Consider the following 6,372-nt stretch of genomic DNA (forward strand, 5'->3'; position numbering starts at 1 on the left):
GAAACAGCTATACAGAGTGCCTTTTGACCGCAACTCAGACAGAGTAAAGGAGCAAAGATTCCAGTATGTACAGGTTGGCATACATCCAGACACATTCAATGTTGATTACTGTAGTGATTTACTGTAGTGGCCTAAATCACTTTCCATATCACTTACAGAACTATATCTATTTCTACAGAGGGTTTTTGAACTGGATGCAATGGAAGGACCCCATGAATACATCTATATGGATGAAGCTGGGTTTAATCTCACCAAAAGGAGAAGGAGAGGCCGTAATGTGATTGGCCATCGGGCCATTGTTGGTGTTCCTGGGCAGCGTGGTGGCAATGTCACATTATGTGCTGCCATCAGCAATCATGGGGTTGTCCACCATCATGCCAACCTGGGGCCCTACAACACTCACCAGCTCCTCATTTTCCTCAATAACATGCGAGATGCTCTGTTGGGGCAGCAGGATGAGCATCCCATCTATGTGGTTGTTTGGGATAATGTGAGTTTTCACAGAGCCCTCCAGGTTAGAGAGTGGTTCAATATGAACCAAGATTTTATCAATATTTTTTATCAATATTTGCAATAGTACGCCCCTTTCCTAAACCCCATTGAGGAATTCTTCTCCTCATGGCGGTGGAAGGTATATGAACGCCAACCTTACACCAGGGTAAATCTCCTGCAAGCCATGGGACTTGCCTGTGGTGACATAGGTGTGGAGGCATGCCAAGCCTGGATACGGCATGCCAGGGTTTTTTTTCCCCATTGCCTGGCCAGACAAAATGTGGCCTGTGATGTGGATGAAGTCCTGTGGCCTGACCCAGTACGGAGACATGATGCTGTGGCTGAATAATTCACTTGTATTTTTTGTACTTTATATATTTACAGTATACGTAGGCTTACTGTACACAAGTGGTAAGCACGTATGATTTCTGTTTGTTTTTTAAAGTGATACAGTACATGTAAATGCACAAGATTTCTGTTTTGTCTTTTTGTATAAGTGCTAAATGCACTTTTTTTTTTTTTTTTTTTTGCAACTTGCATTTAGCCTACAGTGAATAATAAACATTTATTTCACCAGCTTCATGTCCTGAGTATTGTGTTTTCTATTTTTCTACGTAGTGTTTAGTGACTGTTCAGTAGTTTTTTTAATTTTGATTGACTCGGGGCACGATTTGACAACATAGTTCAGTTTTGAGCACAGATTGAACTGTTTTGAGGTGAAAGTTTGGTTTTGCAAGAAGTGTCTGAGGTTTTGTAAATGTAGCTTGAAAATTGAGTTGTGTGTTCACAGTTTAAGAGAAAAGGTGAGCTGCTTTCAAGAAATGTGTTTTAGCAATCGAGAAAAACTGTAATATCAGCTGAGATATATTGTTTTTGAACTGATATAATTGCAGAAGCAGAGGTTTTTATACTGTATCTTAGGTTTGGAATTTAGTTTTTTCTATTGTGGGATGTTGTGTGTTAACATTCGTAAATACTACAAAAACAATCCATCATTTTGTTGGGAGGTATAGCTTGTCTGTTAAGAAAATGTAAGCAGTGTGAAAATGTGTTTACTGACTGCATATTGTGTGAAAACGACATGAAATGTGTGAATGGTATGGCCACAAAAGACTGATGCTGTGCTAATTGTGTTTAGAGTTTTGAAAATGTGACAACTGATTGGACAAACGCTTGTTAGCGACTGAAAAAAACTGTAATTGTTGAATTGTTGTAAATTAATTGTTTACATTTCAACTATTTTTATCACTTGAATTCATATAAACATAAATATAAACAGGGCAGGACAGTGGCTCAGTGGGTAGCACTATCACCTCAAAGCAAGAAAGTCCCCGGTTGGAGTCCAGTCGTAGCCAAGAGTTAAAAGCAGCGTGCAGCATGCAACAGAGGCAAATTAGCGATACTCAAGTGTCTGTGTGTGAGCCCGGTGATGGACTCGTCATCTGTTCAGGGTGTTTTGAACGTTCAGGAAACTTTCAGAAATAACGTTTTCATAACATTTTCAAAATTATAGAATTAACCAAGAAAAAACTTTCTTAAAAGGGGGCATATCATGAAAATCTGACCTTTTCTGTGTTTGAGTGCTATAATCAGGTGCCAAGTGCATCTATCAACACAGAATATGTTAAAAAGGACAACCCAGTAACTTTGTTTTGGTAAGCCTTTTTCTACAAGCACGTGAAAAAATTTGCCACTTAATCTGCACGTTTCCACACACAACGCTTAAAGGTCCCATGGCATGGCATTTTTCTATTATTTTATAATGTTTCCTGAGGTGTACTTATATTGTTAGTATGATTTTTACATCATAAAATGTCATAATTTAGAAATAAAAGGCATTTTTTCTATACTGCTGTTTGCCCTGTGGCTGAAGACCCTGTTACAAGAGGCGTGTCTGCTGTGAGACTTCAGTAAAAACGCCCACTGTTGTGATTGGCTGACATCTTTGCCTTTTATATGAGCTTAGGGGGCGTGGTTTAACGAGGTCTATGAGGCACAAGCAGGCACGAGCTGCTGCCAGAGAGATGGATGGAACGGAGTTCACTTCACATCGGTTCTGTCAGTCTCAGTTCAGTGAACTGTTTTAGTTACAGCATATACTTCAGGTTATTAGTCTATTTCTAGTCGGAGGGGCTGTCACTCATGTCAGAAAGTTAGTAACTTTAGTAAATTATGGATCAGTGCTGACTGGAGACGCGAACCGTTTAGAACGATTTAGTCCGATTTGGTGAACTGTTTCGGTTCACTAAAAAGAACCGGTTCAAAAGAAAGATCGTTCGCGAACCGGACATCACTAATGTACCAGAGACTGAGCTCAGCGATTGCTAACAAAGTTATTTATAGTAACTACTGAGTTATGAGACCGCTGTCAGTCAGCGCAAGTTTATTGTGTTTGTATTTGAGAGTTCTGAATAAACACGAGTCCCAGTCACGCCGAGTCCGTCTTCATCATTATTACCAACTTTGTAACACATGCAAAGTACCATTACAGCTGTCGAGATGAACGAGTTATGAGTAAGTGTTGATAACACCATTATTTTTAGATATGTTCCTATCATATGGAAAGCGTCAGTGACGCGCATTGAGTACACAGCGCAAACAAAGACACAACAGCAGTAATCGAATGTAATCCAGTTTATTGTGGGAATAGCTGGCTAGCCTAGCCGGATACCCTCACGCTTACCCCCCTTCTGCTTAATCTCGCGCCACGTTTGGTGCCTCCGCTGTGGGCGAGATGCAGTACTGGGGGTCGGGGATGTTGGAGGCCGACCGGTCAGTGCAGCCCGAGCCTCGGCGTGCGTGAGGTTTATCTCTAAAGATGTTACTCTGCTGATGTTGAGCAGAAACGACTGTATGCACATTGTAGAACAGATAGACGCGACGAGGACGTACAAAAACAATGACTCACAAGATAGAAAACACGAAAACACCGTTCTGTCGGGAGAGAGAGAAGCCGCAGCGTGTGCACGAATAATAAATAATTAGCTACACATAAGAAATCACTGATCACAGATCAGAAGGAACTGAATAAAGACTTCTGTTTTCATTTGTACATCCAAACACTGAGAAACTGCCAGCGTTCACTCGTTCACAAGCAATGATCTCTCGAGCGCTTGCATTTCTATCTACTTGGGGACAATATTCAGGCTAGGGGTACTCATATTAATGTTGAAAAACCTCATAAAATGAAAATTTCATGCCATGGGACCTTTAAGCCGCCTTTCCACTGCACACGACAAACGACAGCCGTTGTACCGGAAGTCATTCATTTCCAATGGAGTCGTACAGGGCTTGCGTGAGGTGCCGACCATCTGCGAATGCGGAATTTTCGGATACGATTTGAGTTGCGGATGCATTCAAATATTTGAACTTGAGTGACTACACCATATGCGACACGCCGACCGGATGTGATGTATTCCAAAGTTGTCCAATCAAATCAGTGTGCGCAAGTTGAGAATTATTAATCTTTTTGCTTATCACATTTTATTTTGTTTTAAAACATAAAAAAAATGCATAATAGATTAATATTACATTAGTAATTGAATTTTATTATTTTTAATGTCTTTATTTTCACTAAAATTTTTGGCGGTCATTTGTCCTATATAGCTGTTTATTGTTTGGCATTCAATTCATTTCACCATGGTGAATGTACGGAGGATAAAGGCTCTTGCTCTTGCACTCCTTTACTGGAGACAAAAAAAGAAATACCGCAAATCAGTGTGGGTAAAACACTATAAATAGCACCAGGGATTGTTTGCGCCGGAACACGCCTCCTTTTTTGCGCTGAACCGCCCAGGTAGCGCAAGTTCATTCACTAGTTTAGCGACGTGCTTCTGTGGAGGGAAAAGCGCGCTTTGCGCGGGTGCAAAATAGGAATGACACATGCGTCGGTGTACAAAGTCAATTGCGCTGGGTGCAAGATAGGGCCCAATATCTCACGATTCAAGTCCTGTTTTTCTGTCCAGATTCATTACTGATCTTGTACAACAGTTTAATAACATAAATAATAAGTTAATATTGAGTTGTTTTAGACACTATGTTGTCTGTTTTGCTCAGTTTTACCATTGAAAATACACAGCAGAACGGTTTTGAACGATCGGAATTGATTCAATGGACCATAAAGAGAGTCATTATTGAATGAATCACCGTTTAAACGAATCGAATGAATGAATGACTCAATATCAATTAGACATTTACCGCCACCTACTGGCAGTTCTTATTTGGAGAATAATTTCATTAATAAATAATTTCATATTTCCATATTAATAAAAACAAACATTAGATATAGTTCACCCAAAAATATTTCTTTCTGAAGCTACTTTTTGTAATGTCCATTTGACGACTTTAAATTATCTTTTGAGAGTAATTTCCCAGCCAAATTTGATGTGCGATTATTTTGTGATTAATTAGATTAATTAATCGTCACATTTTGTAGTTAATTAAATTGCAAATTTGAATCGCTCCCCTATTAGGGGTGTGACAGACACGCATTCATATCAAACCATTTTGGTACAGGACTTCTGGTAGAGTTCACATGTGTACCGAATGCAATATTTAATGGTTAAGTAGGCTTGTTTTACACACAGAACATAGGCTATACTTCAATGTCGTTTTGATGCTCTTTAATGTGATGTGACAGATCACCAGTTCAAGCGGCAGCGTGGCGCGCGAGTCCTATAGTCAAAGAATAAACATCAACATCTGAAGGTATGTTGAGAATACATTACAACTTACTGAAATGTATCACATGTCGTGTAATCGCTCGATCAGTGTTTCAACAGTGAAAAGATGTCAATAAAACAGCTTGTATACAATGTCACGTAGCATTATATTTACCTCAGGCAGTCATTCAGTGTCCACAGCTGTTAGTTCCCTAGAGAGAGATGAATGCTTTAGCTAAATATATGCAATATATTAGCCTATATTCATTATACTCATTATATTCTACTTAACCTGTTATTGATGTCTTGATTATTTATGTTTAAATAAATAAAATAAAAAAGATTAATGCAAGTTAATGCAAAAACTACCTTATGTGAAGTTTACATGTTTATATACAATGTGTTATTTGAGTGTTGATTATTATATCTAAAAATAAATAGTAACTGAATTTAGGCTAATAGTTTGGGCTCTGTTGTTAACCTTTATAGTACTGTGCAAGTAAGGGCTCCCTATATAGTTTACAGCATTAGCAGATATTTTTTTATCTTTAAGAAACTTTTAATTGTAATTGAATTAAATTAAGGACAGACACAATTGGTTCAGTAAACCACTATTTCAATAAAATTTGGATCAACTTGAGGGTGAGTAAATGACTGTAATCATTTTCATTTTGGGGTGAACTATCCCTTTAAGAATCCATTTGCCATACGGGACATACTGACATTTAATAATGTGTATTTAATAATGTGTATTCAGAATACAGTGTTATTAGTGATTTACAAGTCTCTGACTATGTAGGCTAGGGTCACAAGGTCTATCTCAGATTTATCTAAGTCTGCATCTAAAATTCCAGTGTAATGACATCATTGTATTTTCTGTTACTATATATATATTGCCATTTCTGATCTTGTGGGGGCTTTTTTTTTAATAATACGTTTTCTGTGAGGGTGTAGTTTGGGATTATGGTTGGGGATATAATATACTGTGTGTACATATAAAAATCACTATGTCTATGGAAAGTATCCATAAAACATAAAAACATGTACATGTTTGAAACGTGTGTGCGTGTGGTTCAGGACAGGTATACCCCACAATTATGTGAGAGAGAGATATGTGAAAATATGTGTTTTACTCTTGATAATGAAGCCCACAAGGCCTTACAATGTTTCTGTTAAAGTGCTGCTCTCGTCTTTGTCCACACAAGAGAACAAGGAAATA

The sequence above is a fragment of the Gobio gobio genome (genome assembly GCF_949357685.1).
Source record: "Gobio gobio genome assembly, chromosome: 12".
NCBI lineage: Eukaryota > Metazoa > Chordata > Actinopteri > Cypriniformes > Gobionidae > Gobio > Gobio gobio.